The sequence below is a fragment of the Anopheles coustani genome, chromosome 3 (genome assembly GCF_943734705.1).
Source record: "Anopheles coustani chromosome 3, idAnoCousDA_361_x.2, whole genome shotgun sequence".
Lineage (NCBI taxonomy): Eukaryota > Metazoa > Arthropoda > Insecta > Diptera > Culicidae > Anopheles > Anopheles coustani.
In genome coordinates, this window is record NC_071288.1 from 71009223 (window position 1) to 71025159 (window position 15937).

The window sequence follows — 15937 nt, forward strand, 5'->3', positions numbered from 1 at the left end:
AGTATCCGGCGTAATGAATGCTGAAAATGGCCTTCGCCCCACACTAATTCATAACTAAATTGTTCAACCGTGCAAACAAATTTACAGCCGGCAAATTAAATTCTTTACACGTAGTCCTCGTTCTACCGGCTCGCGATTATATACTTGAAGGGAGCTTTCTGTCTACACGCAACAAAGTTCCGCTTCAACATGAGCGTCTGGCAAAAGCTTTCGGTCGAAGGAAGAAAGCACAACTACGAAGGGCCTATGTACAAAATCGGAGTCACCCACAGTCTTATGTACCTGCTGTCGGCAACCGTGGCCTGTGTGTTTTTCGCTGAGTGTAGCCTTAAGCGGCCAGCTGTTTTCGCTGACTGTTGCCCTTTTTAAGGCCACCCTCAGCTCTGGTTGGGGTTTGGTCGGGTCCTTTTACATAAAGGCCGCCATCATCCGTCTGTCCTTGGAACGGCGGTTTAGGGTGAAAAATGTTCTTCCATTAAGGTACTTTCTTTGCGACTGTCGCTGCTGCTCCCTGTGATAATCATGTGGCCAGTCTGGATGCCTCGGAATGCTTCCGTCGCGGTCTGCGAAAACCCCTCCTGCCCTTAACGCCCACGAACGATGCGTTTTATTGAGATTCGGGACTTCGGTGGCAGAGAAAGGGCAACGCCGGGAAGACAAACAAACGCACCGCCGTCTGGGTTGATACGCTTCGATGATGGGCGGCACGATGCGGGAAACAAAGGGAAGACAGACACATGCAGGAAAAAAAGTGGTGGAAAATGCGCAAAAAGTAACGGAAAGCACCCGAAAGAATAGGGAAAAGGTGTTACGGCACTTTCGGGATCTTAATTTCCATACGGTCGGGCAATCGATAAGTGAATGAAGTACCGTTGGAGGATGGAAAAGTTTTGAGTTTCCTGGCAGAGAATAATTCAAGGGGCCGCTAGTCGATTGCTGTCCCTGCTGTCGGCCTTTTCCCCTTCTTTTTTGATGACTCTGACTCTTGGGACTGATTGTGCGGCAGACGATCGATTTGACATTGAGGATTAGTGGAACAATTCAAAGTGTGTGGATGAGATTTAATTGTTGATCTTTTAAAGTAAGAACTCAGCGTAGTTGGTACCTTTTTACATTGATTTAATTTAATTACATATTTTGAGAGCTTATTACCGATCAATTCTTCATTCAATTCTAACCAAAATCAATCGAATATTGTTGTTCGTTAACGCTCATATTTTTCTAAAATCAACCTTACCACAAAGTATAATGTGTAATAGTATGGAGTGCATAATTTTAACACTTTGACGGCCGCACAATTCACGGTGTCACAACGCTTTCCGACCGGCGCGTTTGCACTAGTTCCTCCGTATCTGGCCGCCCTGTTTGATAATTCTTTTTCAATCTTTATTAGAATTTACGAACGAACAGCAACGCGCCCTGTGGAATTTGTTTACTTTCCATTTGATATTTGTTTACATTCAGTAGTCTGTGGTGCTTGTCTGGTGACAGCGTTGACAGCACACCAAAATGATGTGATCGGATGCAAACTGAAACGGATCCATTACATCTATAGATGTAGCCGGCTGTCAGAGTGTTAATAATAATTGGAATGTCTAAATAAATAAAAATAAATAAAAAATATAAAAACTTCATTAATCCAGTTCTACTTAAACGTTTTGATAAGTTATTGGCATCAATAATTTGATAACAATGTGAAAAATAAAATACAAAGCAGTAGCATTTATACCTTCCAAATCTTCTAAAAAATCTTGATCTCTTAACCGATCAAGTTTGGTCGAAATCATTATTTCACATGATATATTGTAATATCTTCTTTCTTTAGCATATTAAAATGTACACAATTAAAAGTACTTAAAATACAAAGAATGCCTTCAAATTTTTAAAACTTCTTTCCTTTTGCGATTCATTGTTACTCGAATCCATTTTTAAACTTTTCTTTCCCCAAGAGTTCACGTTTCTTTAGCATTGCTTCACTTCGATTTTTTACATCCTTGGTCGGTTGTTCAATCTCGTTGCTTGCAATGCAAAGAACAACAGAAAAAGTAAGCACAAACATACGCACATTTCCAACCACAAACAGACAGACACACCTAAGGACACTCATTTCACATTAGAAACAGACAACCCTGCGTAAACAGGGGAAGAAACAATTTTCCTCTATAAACAATGGAAAATTATAGAAAAACATTGCAAAACTCTTCATCCCCATTTGCCCCGGCTTGCCGGCGTCTGGCCGTCCGGTGGGAATGTGTTTGTGTTCCTGTCTGTGTGTGTGTGTGTGTGTCTGAAGGGGAGGGTGGCTCTAAAACGGAAACACCGACACCGTGTCTTCTGTGCCGTTCCGCTCGACCTTCGTGATTCTTGAGTTCCCGGCCGCTGGTGGCCGATTTGGTCAGTAATAGGCAAGTGGTCAAGCGGAAATAAATGGGTAAACAACAGCATCCACCTCTAACGAAAGAGAGAGAAATTCTAAGGATGAGGTTTCGCAACGGTTGTAATAAAATAAAAGCGTAAATTCAAAGCAGCCGAACGCAGCGAAGGCAGGACGCTGTCGTCATCGCTTGTGTCTCCTGGAGCGAAATGCTTGTGTTTCTGTTGCCGGACGGTCGCTTCTCAGGGCATCGAAGGATAACAGTGGGGCCGGATGAGAGAAATGAGAGCAAGATGACACTGAAACGGGTAGAAACAACAATACAGCAAACGGCAAACATCAACACGGGGCTCTTCGCAATGGTCGGCATGGATCGACGAGATGCGAACAGGGTTCTACCGCTTTTTTAAGGGGGTTTAGTCGGAAGGAAGTGTGCTGCATCGCCCTCGGGGAAGGAAGTGGAATGCGGACGGTGGAAAGCAAAACACGCTCCCGACGAATGGAACGGATGGAACGAAATGGCCAACTGGCCACGGTGAGGAGGGTTATCGTCTAAAATAACAAAAATAGTCCCTTAAGTCATTTTCCTATATCATCAATAGAAATGTCTTTCTCGTATTCGGTAGCCGGGAACGCTTGTCCGTTTGTTTCACAGTGAATTAGATGAACGCACAGTGAAGAGCGCAACAACAGCATTTATTTAGATATGTATTTTTCTACAATTTTTGACGATCGGGATTACCATTACTCCACCCCTTTTAAACGTTGTGTGACCCATGGCTTAATGGTTGTTGGAATATAGTAGGTGAACTAGGGGAATACAAATTATCCAGATCAAAGGGAAATTGTTGATCAAATCAGATACATTTACAAAAATAATTAAACCTATTTTTTCTCACTTCTTAGCGTTCTTCACCAAACATCCTTACGTTCACTGTTAACTGTGAAGTTTAAAAATTCAATTAAACCGATACTAGACATTATCTTTCTTTAAATTTTATAGTTTTTAAGTTCATATGAATGCTCAGTAAGCGTCACAATGTTACAAAGGAAGCCAGTATATAAGCATTTCTCATTACTTTTAAGACTCAACTGATGTTAATTCGGATGTGGTCCATCCATAAATTTATAATATTGAAATTCCAGACTCATACTTAACGATTTAAAAATGTTGTTTGTTGTATGAAATAAAGTCCATAGTCAACTAAAGCTTCAAATAGATTAACTCAGTGAGAAAAGTTTTCAAAAAAAAAAAATGAACGTCTTGAAAACTTCTCACGCTTGAAGTTACCAATTTAAAAAAAGAAACATGTGTATCTTCTAATATTATGCACAGAGGTGTATTATGCGAGCCAGCCAAGGAAAAGCGGTGTGAGAATGCGACCGTGCTTCGTGCGACATTCGATACGAAAGTTGACGGAATTGTAGATGACCATCTCGATCGTCCCTCGATTACCTGCTCCTTGAGGGAACCAGCTACTGCCATCCCCTTATTCCACCCTCTTTTTATTAACAGCAAACTGTGGAGTTCCGAAACGTCCCGCGGCGTTTGTTCCGTCCAGAATATGGAACCATATCCACACACCAGCCTGGACAGCCTCGAGAGTGGACAAGTGAACGTCTGGCGGTCGCAATTGGCAAAAAACCGTGTCGCCAACAATAGTCAAATGCCAGAAGGATACGAAAAAAAGGAGAAGCATGAATGAATGAATGAATGAATACGGTTCCTTTTCATTCGAACGCCGAGACACGCACGGTTTATTCAAATAGTATCACCTACGGGCAGTACGCTGTCATCGACGTCGTCGCCATCGTGGTCGTCATTTTTCTGGCACTGGTGGAAAATATTTCCACGATGTCGTAATTGTTTCGCGCTGGTGTTACCCCTTTCTCCTTCTTCTTCGTTTTGTTCGCTAACACATGAACACATTTTCCACACATTTCGAAATCCTTCCCCTCAAATGGCTTCCGTGACACTTCCCGAAAGGGGGCTAGTATTTTGTGCTCTCGATGATTTTTTTCTATCTTCGTTTTGCTTAATCTAGTCTCCCGTGGTTTGGCCCGAACGGGTAACGGTGTTCGCATGTTGGGGAAGTTTTAAAAAAAGAAAGGAAAATAACCACACTTCACCAGCGTCCGGGATCGGTCAGAGCATTCCAATGGTCCATAATCACCTTAATTAATTTTCCAACGCACCGCAAAATCTGCCCAACACTGGGCACAATCGGAAAAAGTGCTGCCTCAGTAGAAAACAATGTTGAAAAAAAGCAAACACCCCGGCTAGGAAAGGAAAAAGTTTGACACGAGTAAATGTGTTTCCTCTATTTGTCTTCCAGCACACCCTTGCGTGCGTAGTAAGCGCCGGTTTGCTTACTTTGATTTCTCACCCGCATGGAGACACGTGAACATGTTTGTGTTGGCACGTGGATCTCACCAGGCGGGTGTATAGGCGGGTTCACGAAAGACGCACCATGGTCATCCCAAAGCTAAAGCGAGACGCGGCACGAAGTGAAACGCAACGGTGAGTAATGAAACATTACGGAGCGGATGAAACCGAAAAAAATACGTAACTCCCAAAAAAGGAAACCCCTGCTTCTCAGCTTTCAAGCAGCTGGAGGATACGGTCGGTTTTGGGTAAGAGTTTTCCGGCCCAGCAAAATGGTAGTAGATCGGAAAAACTGCTGACACTTGCTCTAGACAAATGGCCCTCTGTTCTTCGTGTTGCAGCCTGGTGTTGCCAGAGGCAAAGGCGGTGGGAAAACGTACGGGTCGTTGGATTGGTCGAGAAGAAGTTGGGTGCATTTAAATCGGTAGTTTCTTGGTTCTTGCTGGCCATTGGTATGGACAGCAAACGGAAAAGCTGTGACTATTAACAAATTAGCACACATCAATCAGGTGCTCGATAAGTGAGTTTGTAGTGAATGTAATAAGTTGCTTTAATCGTAAAGTTTTTTTACAAATCGCTTAACCAATAATAACTCAGTACTACAAACTTGTGTTTGGCTAAACTGATTCAAGTATTAATTAGTGAAACATTTCAAAAGGAATTTAAAGACTTGTTATCCATATTATTCAAAAATTTAACAAAATCAGTTATAAAATTATAAAATGATATTTTTCTTAAAAATTGAATGGTTCTAAAAATTATACAATGAAAAATAATTATTGTAGTAACTGAATGAAAATCCATAAATACCTGCTGGGAATCCTCATTTATAAGTGACATAAATGCTGTTACTGATGACAGTATCAGGTTTTTAAATCTTTATTTTTATGATGCAATCAAATGAATAAGAAAGTATTTTTTTAATGATCATCAAAATAAATAATTTTTGTTGGATTTGAAGAGATTAAAGTTCGAGAAGTTGGTCTCTTAGATATGCTTAGGCAGAGTAAAACCATCCAACAACACTTCAAAACCCTTTATTATTGTGGAAAATCATAGTTGATTCATTAAATTCAAATCCATCCGGTTCAAATATATCATAAGTATACCAAAATTTACCCCATTTCTATAATGATCTTGATACATTTCATTCTTTGGTAATTGTTTTCGGGATTGTTGACTATTTTGTAAATGAAAAAATATTTTAAATTTTTTCAAAAGAGTCTGCCAATAAAATACTAACATTCCAACAAATTTTCCAGTATTCTGATGAGCTACATTACCCTAACGTTTCTCAAAAAAGTCTAACAATGTTCATCCTAAGTCCGTGCATAGGGGGTGGGCTTTGGGGTTCCAGAAAACCAGCAACCACCTTGTCGTTGTCATTGGCAGAAAAGTGTGTGTACTTCCAGAGCAGGAATTACGTGTATCTGTCCTCTAATCATCCCCTACATTGTCCTCTCGGTGGGAAGCGATATTATCTGCCCCTAGAAAACTTTCACCCGACTCACCCACACGATAAGCCCGATATGTGGGTACGCTTGCTTTTCTTAGCTTTGTATGTTTTGCTTGCCAACACCAACAGCACGGTGCTTTAGCCACCCCACGTCCTACACCGCGCGTCGTGCCGAGAACCGTTCAAACATTTTCCAATTGATTTTCGTATTTTCCCTCATGTTATTGCTTTATGTTTATCGTGGCTCCTTTGGTTTGGGGCTCGCCAGCATCACTCTGTGCCCTTCCCGTTCGCTCCACCCAGAGTGCCGTTTTATGACCGAACCAACCGAAGTTGCACCCATAAAACATTCGGTGAAATGGAAGAAGTCACTGTTGGATTATATGATGTCCGTAAGAGAGATTTTGGACGAATGTATTGATGAATTCTAAAAGAAGCCATAGTTGATGACGAAAATGGTACAAAATTACTTCTTGAGCTCTAAGCAGTAAACCCATTACCGGAATTTTTTTTTTGTCGTTAGTTCAAAATAATTCTCAAAAGTGTCATCCAATCATTGAGTTTCCCATAGTTCGCCCCAAATCTGCTGCCCGAGCAAACTGTGTACGTGCGGGCGTTTTTGGTTTGGCAGTTTATTTTTGCTTACAGTAGCTGTATTTTCTTTTCGGCATACCGGCAGTTGGTGTTGTTTTTGCTTTGTTTTTCCGCTGTATTACGAGCCAAACAGATATACATATATTTCTGACGCTCTGTTCCGTCGCCCCAGCCAACGTTTTTATGATGTGTTTTTTTTTTTGCTTACTTGCTTGCTCGCGTCTTCCGCTCCTGCTATTGCTCCACCATGCATTGATTGTGTTTATTGCCTTTACGCCGATGGTGATGGTTATGATTGAAGGCGGTCCCGGCGGTTGATCGATACAAAGTGCCAGCCACTGTAAAGCCACAAATGGTGCGCCCCATAATCGAAACTGTCGCAGGATGATCGTGCGAATAAAATTATCATTAAGTTGGAAAGATTTGGCTGTTTTTGAACGCGCTGGGGAGGGTTGCAGTGCTGGTTTGCGCATATATAACGCCATTGTCTGGTAGTGCAATTGGATGGGTGTGTTGAAGTGGTGGCCGTTTTAAGTGGGCTGATGATGTTGATTTTCTCGTATCCGTTCCTTTCTTCTTTTTCATTTTAAGGATACCGACAAAAACAAAATTTATTTTATGGTCAAAACCCGTTTGTCTAACGTGTAAAGTAAGATTCGACAAATAGATCGTAAAAAAGGCATGTAGTATCAATCTTACAATTTTGCATATGTAAGGATAACTTTTGTGAATACAATCTATGCTTCATTTCAGACATTTTATTCGAACTACTTTTGTCAAATGGCGTTGTTCCGATGATCAATTAAACTTCCAATTACAACAAGCATCGGTGGTTCAGTGGTAGAATGCTCGCCTGCCACGCGGGCGGCCCGGGTTCGATTCCCGGCCGATGCAGTAAACTATCCTTTTTTTGTTGTTTTCTCATATTTAATGTATGCAAAAATTTATTTGAGTAGAATTTCAATGAATCTTAACCATATCACCAAACATTTATATATCTTTGTATGCAAAATAATTAAATAACCCGGAGAACAACGATCCTCTGACATGACAGATCATCAGAAGTAGCATTAGCTATTTCGATGCCATGCTACTTCTTCTCATATTGGTTCCCATTCATACTAATTTTCTTTTCATGTTGAATGAATCTTACCTAAACATTCATAAGGCCCAACATGAATAAATTGATTTTTGACAGATTAAGAAACGTAATTCATGATTGCACTGGCGAGATAGAAGATAACGCCGCTTCTTTTGTACTGAATCCTTTTTAATCAAGATCATCGGTGCATGTACATGTACATAATCATCATCTTTCATCATTTAGGATATATCCATTCATGCGTGACAAAATGGCTAATCATAAAAAGATTTTCCTAGCGCCCAACGTGGGGCTCGAACCCACGACCCTGAGATTAAGAGTCTCATGCTCTACCGACTGAGCTAGCCGGGCTGAGTACTAATATGACAATATTATTACAATTTTTCATATAAGTTTGTATGTTTCTCCTTTATTGTGCGAAGTGATCAACAAGTGATCAAGTTGTCAATATTATTAACAAATTATCAAAGAAACTATATAAGAAACCGCTATTCAATAGGAAGGATCAAACAGGATGTTTCAATGTAAATACAATATTTGATGAAATAACCAAAAGTTAGGTAAAACTGGTATTTTACCTTATTGAAGCTCGAGCTTCGACAGCAAAGACAAATTACAAGCATTTCCTCCACGAATACATATATTGATACACACTGAAGGTCCTCGCTTTGTTACAGAAAATCCGATAAGCAAAATGTTTGACTTTCATCTCCCAGATTTTTTTTACCGATGTTTGCATTCGAATTCGATTGACAACGCGCAGTAATATGTCGTGGACATTGTTTGTGTCTGATACAATAGATGACCTCGCCGTTCCCTGACGCCCCAACGCCCATTTTTGGGCTATTTCTGGCGACATTCAAAAAGAAGAATGAATTGGAAGGCAACGGCTGCCAGGACATGGTGCATGTTGATGAAAGCAAAAGGAAAACCATCGGCGAAACACAAAACGTTAAAAAACGAAGAAAACAAGCCTTGTGTGTACACAGTGAAGGTAATAACGGCCCGAATTCCAAGCAACAATGCTACACTGGGTGAGAGGGGATCGGGTGGAAACAGGATCGACTGCCGTCTGTCGTCCTCAGTAATGCCGGGAAGCCGATTCGCACGACGGAAGGGCAAGTAAATCGAAGTATCGGCGACATTTGACAGATGAGCGGCGGCGGTTGATGCTCAGAAAAGGCAAAACAAATAAATAACCGTTTTTGATTGGAATGCAAACACCTGGCACCGTTCGATGTCGATCGGCTGCGTGAGGAAGGAAGTCCTTCTGGAGGCGAAGCGAATACTCTCGCAAAGGCCAGGGAAAACTTTCATAAACTCACGTCAAAGGCAGCATCGTTCTTGCCCGGCAAGGGATGTAAAAATATTTTGACTAGATAACCAATAACACGGCAAGATCAACTAACGGTCACCGAGAAGCTACATTGATGAAAATAGCGGCAAGGAAAAAGCTTCATTCTGACCATCCAGGGTGAAATCCAAATAACAAAATCCGTCTGAAGCTTGATGGAAGCGCAAGAAAACTCATAACTTTTCCTACCGCAATCAACCATCATTTGTATCTAGAATGTTGCTCCACGGCAAGAAAAGTCATAAAACCAATGGAAAAATAATTCAAGGGGATAAAGGGGGCGATGGCTGAAGTGCAAATTTTTCCGGAAGTTCAACGAAATCAACCGGCGGCCCCTATATTTTCAATCGCTAAGAAGCCGGAAGCTAACGAGGTACCGCGAACGTGACACGTCCCGAAATCGTGTTGTGCTTTTTAATGGCAGTTTTAGTTTTATGGTGCTCAAAAATGTGTGAATATTGAGGAGTCCTGAGTGACTCTAAGAGAACCGGTTTCCATGAAAAGGGTGTTAAAATGAAGGGGCTCATAAAAATATACTGAATAATTTTATGTTTTCATACGTGATAAAATATAATTAACAAACGATTTTAAAAAGATCTGTTATTAATTTTAAGAAAATAGTTCGGATGATTTAAAATAAAACTCAAACTCCAATAGTATTCTAAGGATGGCATTATACAAACAAAATATAAAAGCATAAATAAGACACCAACCTCAAGAAAAACCCCTTCATGTCGATATGAATAAAGTTAAGGGTTTTTTTTCTGTGAAATTGTAATAATAATAAACATAATAATGTTACTTAAATTTAATCAATTATTAAAGTATTTAGTCTACAGCAAAACAATCACTTCCTTTAAATATAAAATAAGATAAAACATAACAACAGATATTAAGAAAATGTATGTATCAACATTGCTTTACAAATCAATGTTCACTGTGAAAAATTTCACTAAATAGTCAATAATTGCCCTTGTATTCTTCGACGCGAATTTAAATGGCCACTGTTTTTCTGTAAGACGCCCTTCGCACAAACCTACCAATTTTCGCGTACTGGCGCTCCCTGCCACAACAAATCGCTTGTTACGGCGCGTTCTAAGCCGAAGGGTGGGAAATGTATTTAAGACGGCGTCTATCACCCCTTCCCAGTCCGTTTGGCCCGGCGTGTCCGACCGGTGGCGGTGGAAAAATCCACCAGAAATTACCGATCGTTCAATTTATTGCGTCTGGCGCGGCCGCCGATGGCGCGTCTTCCAATTGTCTTCGCCCTTCGGCCACGCAAACGCCACGCGGTCGGAAAAGCAAGCAAATGAGCTTGCACGGGGACCAAGGGGAAAGCCAAGGAAAAGGAAATGTTGAAATGGGGAAAACACAACATGAATATCGATCGAGATTTTCCCGTTTTCCCACAGCGTCAACCGGCAGGTCTGAGGGGAAACTGTTGCCGGCCGTTTGGGTACACGCAAAGAAGGGAAAAAAGCTTCCGTACCAAACGGTCCGAGCCGAAAGCTTCCCGGGCGGAGTAGTACATAAGAAATCGCACCCCACAAGTACATAGAGCAGGAGTAAGTTAGAACGGAAGCTGGGCTTTTCTATCGATCGTCCGCAGACAACGGCGTTCGCTCGGCTCTGCGTCGCACCGAGTTTCCCAAGCTCCCGCTTTTCCGATTCCAACCTTCCGTACAAGCTGACGCCCGAACGGGACGCGAAGATTGCCTTGGTGTAGCCTTAAAGTAAACAATCGCCGGTTGGTGTGGCCCTTTCGAAAAACGTTCACTTGCAAACTCCAGTCGCTCTAAGAGAATACCACCGTTTTTGGGGTGGAAAAATAAGGTAAAAAAATAAAAACACAAATCCCGCCGCACGCAAGGGAAGCTAATGTATTTCTTCCTCGATTTGGGTACACTTTAGTAGCGTCTGATTTTTCGGTGCGTCTGGAAAATATATTTTCCCCTCCACCATTAGGGTCCGGGGTGCGCCCATGTGTGAATGATTTCTTTACTGATTCCCCACGCGTTGATTTTCCTACGGGCCAGGGAACCTTCTTTTCATTTTTGTTTCCCCGTTTATTTTTCCACGGGTAAAAGATACGGATAATTTTCCGGTGCGTTTTATTATTAACTGACCGTGTTGGGGCAAGGTTTGGGAGAGTTTTGATTGCGTGTAGCATTTTGGAACGTTGCTGTGCTAACGTGTGCATAAATTTGCTTCCTAATTTTTGTGCGTTTGTTTTTTCGACTTTACTGAGGCTCAAAGATGATTTTCGAGGATCCTCAAAGGTAGATTTTTCACCCGTACGAGTTTGGCAGTGGGAGGGAAAATGATACCTTTCTACCTTTGTTAAATACCGTGAATAAATACCATTAGACGGATGAACCCCCACTGATTGTGGTGCGCTATTAATAGGGGTAAGATCATAGGAAAAAAATAGAATTTGTGTGTATGCTGATGTCTCTCTTCCACACTACATCATTTGAGCAATTACCAGACGTTAAGGAGTGCAAGAGAAAGTGACTCAAGGTTGAAGTTACTGTTTGTTCTACTAAAACATCTGGCAAATTTAGGTAGAAAATGTTATCGGCCGTTCCATTCAATAACTTTAATATTGCTTATTACTATGAACTATTACAGCAACAGCTAAAATCAATGAAGATTGATCTTTCGGTTCTTAAGAAAATACAACAATGCATTGCTTTTACTCGTACTATATAATTATGGTAATTTTTTTCTTAACAATTCTTTTGCTAGAGCTTATTCTTGTGTTGTGTTGTTGAATATCTTCAAACTACTTTTGTCAAATGGCGTTGTTCCGATGATCAATTAAACTTCCAATTACAACAAGCATCGGTGGTTCAGTGGTAGAATGCTCGCCTGCCACGCGGGCGGCCCGGGTTCGATTCCCGGCCGATGCAATAAGAAACATTTATTTTTGATTAAGTTTCGTTCAATGGGAGTTCAGTTTCTATTGATGTTAATTTTTTATACGTGCTACTGATCTTTCCCAGGACGCGTACTGAAAGGATACGCACAAACAATAGCTATGATCATTTTCATTTCTTCATTGATCGCGAATGAAGAAAAGTGTATCGTTTTCTCGCTCACTCAATGCTCCTTTTACAACCGTTTTTATTTATCTTTTTCTTAAAGGAGCAGCAATTCATTCATGCATGACATGATGGCTTCTCTATCATAAAAAGGTTTTTCTCGCGCCCAACGTGGGGCTCGAACCCACGACCCTGAGATTAAGAGTCTCATGCTCTACCGACTGAGCTAGCCGGGCTGTGTGCTGAGGGATGGTTGGTAAATGAAAGGATGGCACTGGATCTGAACGGGTGATCTTCATCACTTCGTTCGAGAAATAACAATTTAGGTAAGTAATGATCACACTTTTCGTACTCTCCCTCAGCTTGTTTCATTACGATTGCATTGGTTTCATGACTTGTTTTTCATACAACACTTTAATAGTAATTTTACAACAAAAGAAATATTCTATTTGAATTAAACTGTTCGTTTGATTTCCTTAACCTAAAGAAACATATTTAGCTAACCTGCTCTTTTAGGATAAATATATGTGTTTCTTTTGAGAATTTAAACCATGTAATAAAATATGTTTATAAAAAATTTCTATTTTAACTTTATCAACACGAACACGCCTCTCCACAATCAGGCTATAATTGCTGCCAAGCATCGATGATATCATACATAATTAATTTATTGACAATGCTACCCAAGAGGTCCTGTTGACACTGAGGCTGGCTTCTTGGAGAGTTACCAACGGTGAAACAATTCATGGTACCGGTACCAAATTTAGTCATTGTTCGACGATTCCCTTGCGACTAGAAAGCATCGCAATGCAAACAACATCGGCAAGTTGTTAGGGCGGGCGGTCGGGTTCTTCAAATTTTCATGCCAAGAAAGATCGAATGTTTACCTTGTAATAAACGTGATTTGCCACGATGATGCTGCCGCAGCTCGGTTAACACCACCCCAACACTGCACGGGAATGTGTCCGGAGCAATATGCGTTGGATCTCGCGCTTCGGAAAGGATAGACCTTTCCCTCGTCGGAGACAGCGAAGAAACGAAACCGAAAGTCAAATCTTCCTTCCACGAAAGCCCCACCACTCGCACTCTCCCCCCAATGGATCATGTGTGTGTGTGTGTGTTTGGAAAAAGAAACCGTTTACCTTTACCGCTAACGACGGCCTAAACGCAAGCAGCGAAACGCGGTTCTCCAAGATGAATTTATAATTATGCATCCGCAAGCAAAATTTTCGCACTGCACCGAGGCCGCTCTCATCTTTGCCGGGACGGGGTGCCGTCTTTGGTTTATTATTCTTTGTCTGTTTCCTTTTGTGTTGCAAGCCAGTTTTCCGCGGTACTTTTCCACCGATCCGGTCCTGGTGGAGAAATGGGGTGAGCGGATCGGCGGATGTAAATTATAAATGAGATATTCTTGATGAAATTATGGAAATAACGGCGTTTAAAGACTCTTTCTCTCCCTCTTTTGTGTTGTGCATATTGTTTTTTCGCCAGTTTTAAATGATATTCTCTTTTTCACTGTCGGCTATGTTAAACAATCTTGTCTGTACAGCTGTCATAGAAGGTGACACTCTTGCACCATCTCGCGTCGAATTGATATGTTTTCAGAGCCAGATGTCAAAAGATTAATACAAGGCAGGATTCAGAAATTGCAGTACGTCGCAACGGCAAGCGAACTTAAATTTATAAAAAAAATTGGTCATGTAGTAGAGTTGTTTGCTACGCTTGTGTCTGAATTTTTTGCAAAAACATCACATTTTCTATTAAAAATTCGTGCAACAAGCAACGAGACATTTCCTCGATGGCGTGGGTTCAAATCCCAACTCGAGCCCGGGCCCTTCCCTGTGAGAGTCTACGTACACAAAGGGATGAAGTCTAATAAACCGCCAATGGGCAGATATGACCTCAGACGGTCATTACTCCAAAAAGAAGAATAAGACACATTTGGAAAATGCAACTTCCCTGGAAGTACGTATACTTTTTATTCATGAAAAAGAAGTCGCGTAAACGAATGCGAAATTTTCGTCTATTTCATCCAACCTCTCCAACCTCTTCACAGTTTTGCCCGGTGGTTATTTGGAGTGCACCTACTTCGAAAGCACGATCTTATGTGATTGTAAATTTCCATTCACTTATTTGACTCTAATCGAAGCAATTGAACAACAGTTTTGCTCATTATTGGCAAATTATTGCAGGTTACTGTCACAAACAACAATTATACAAACTTGTCATCAATCAATCAATAAAATCCTAATTTTTTTAGAAAAATATATTTTTTATTGGGACTTAGTAGATCAAAAACTATATAAAATGTAAAAAAACAGTGTGACAATTTTTTGAGCCATTTTCGACTTGGCCGGATTGTGAAGGGGTTAATCTATAAAAAGGAAATAACTAATGTGCACGATTTTTCTCATGCTTCGCTTTTGCCTTTCCATTGAACTTTTCAATCCGTGTTACATATGGACACACACACAGTGTCTCCTTAGATTTATGGCAATGCAAGGGCAGCAGCAGGCCGATTTTTACAAAATGCAAATGCGACAGCGAACTGCGCGACACTTTTGGTCGTGTTTATCCACTCTGGTCGGGGTTGCTGCACATTGGCTCCCGGAGTGAATGCCGTCAAACGGCCGCCACTGTTGCTGATTGCTGCAGCGTCGGCTCAATTACGGATCAAGGGGAGAACATCAGTGCTCGACAAGACCTGAATCGGTGGCCCCTTCTCCCAGGGGGCCGGCGGGAGGCACCGGAAGCGTCACAGGAATCTGTTAATATCTTTCTCTCCGTTTCCACTTTTTTGTCGGCGGTTTGGGGAGCTGCTGCATAACGCAAGCATCTATTGTTGTTAATTAAGTAAATAACTCCGAGCAGATTGGGAGCACATAATCAAGTTGATGCTTGGGGTGCCCGCTTTTGGATCTCGGCGAAAGAAATGACGAACCCTGTTCTTCCCCCATATATCGTATCAAAGCATGATGGTGTCATCGATACTGGGACATAGATCCGTCCAAATTGATCCAGTTTAGCAGCAGGGTTTTTGTTTCAATTGCTACGAGGGAATCAAGATGTTGATTTTATAATCCAATTGTGTGTAGAAGTATGATCCCATATAATGATATTATGTCAAACTTTTCAATGTGTGGTCAAATTTTACTTGTTTATTATGCTTAAATACAAAGAAACGACACACAATTTTAAAACCTCTATTATATCTTTCTTTTTTTGTAATAATTTTCGAAAACAATATTGTTTTATGTTTTGATTGAACGTAATTTAATAATTTTATTTTTTAACATCCGCCTGTTCTAAAAAATTACTGAACATAATAGATTTGACGAAAGCAAAAATTGGTTGGTAATTTTCCTCGGCTTGTACAAATTAATATACATAAAAGATGACCTTGTTACATTCCGGCCCCGATAAGAGCTAAGGAAAACAATTAAACTCAGCGCGATCCGAGCACTTGACTGCGTACATCCTGTTCCATCCTGGAGAGGCAAACAAAAATACGGCACAAAAACAAACTTAACCATGTTGATTCGTAAATCATCGTCGGCCGCCTTGCTCGCAGAGATGCGAAAAGTTTGTACAATGTTCCGAAAACACACCCAAGCGGGCGGGGCGGGC

At 41.0% G+C, this 15937-nt stretch overlaps 4 non-coding genes across 4 annotated transcripts; 2 read left to right on the forward strand and 2 right to left on the reverse strand.

The window, feature by feature from the left end:
- Positions 1–7633: 7633 nt before the first annotated feature.
- Positions 7634–7704, forward strand: Trnag-gcc (transfer RNA glycine (anticodon GCC)). Its single transcript has one exon. It is a non-coding gene; the product is annotated as a tRNA-Gly (tRNA).
- A 486-nt stretch (positions 7705–8190) lies between these two features.
- Trnak-cuu (transfer RNA lysine (anticodon CUU)) lies at positions 8191–8263 on the reverse strand. Its single transcript has one exon. It is a non-coding gene; the product is annotated as a tRNA-Lys (tRNA).
- Positions 8264–12107: 3844 nt separating this feature from the next.
- Trnag-gcc (transfer RNA glycine (anticodon GCC)) lies at positions 12108–12178 on the forward strand. The gene has a single exon. It is a non-coding gene; the product is annotated as a tRNA-Gly (tRNA).
- Positions 12179–12473: 295 nt separating this feature from the next.
- Trnak-cuu (transfer RNA lysine (anticodon CUU)) lies at positions 12474–12546 on the reverse strand. Its single transcript has one exon. It is a non-coding gene; the product is annotated as a tRNA-Lys (tRNA).
- Between the last annotated feature and the right edge of the window lie 3391 nt (positions 12547–15937).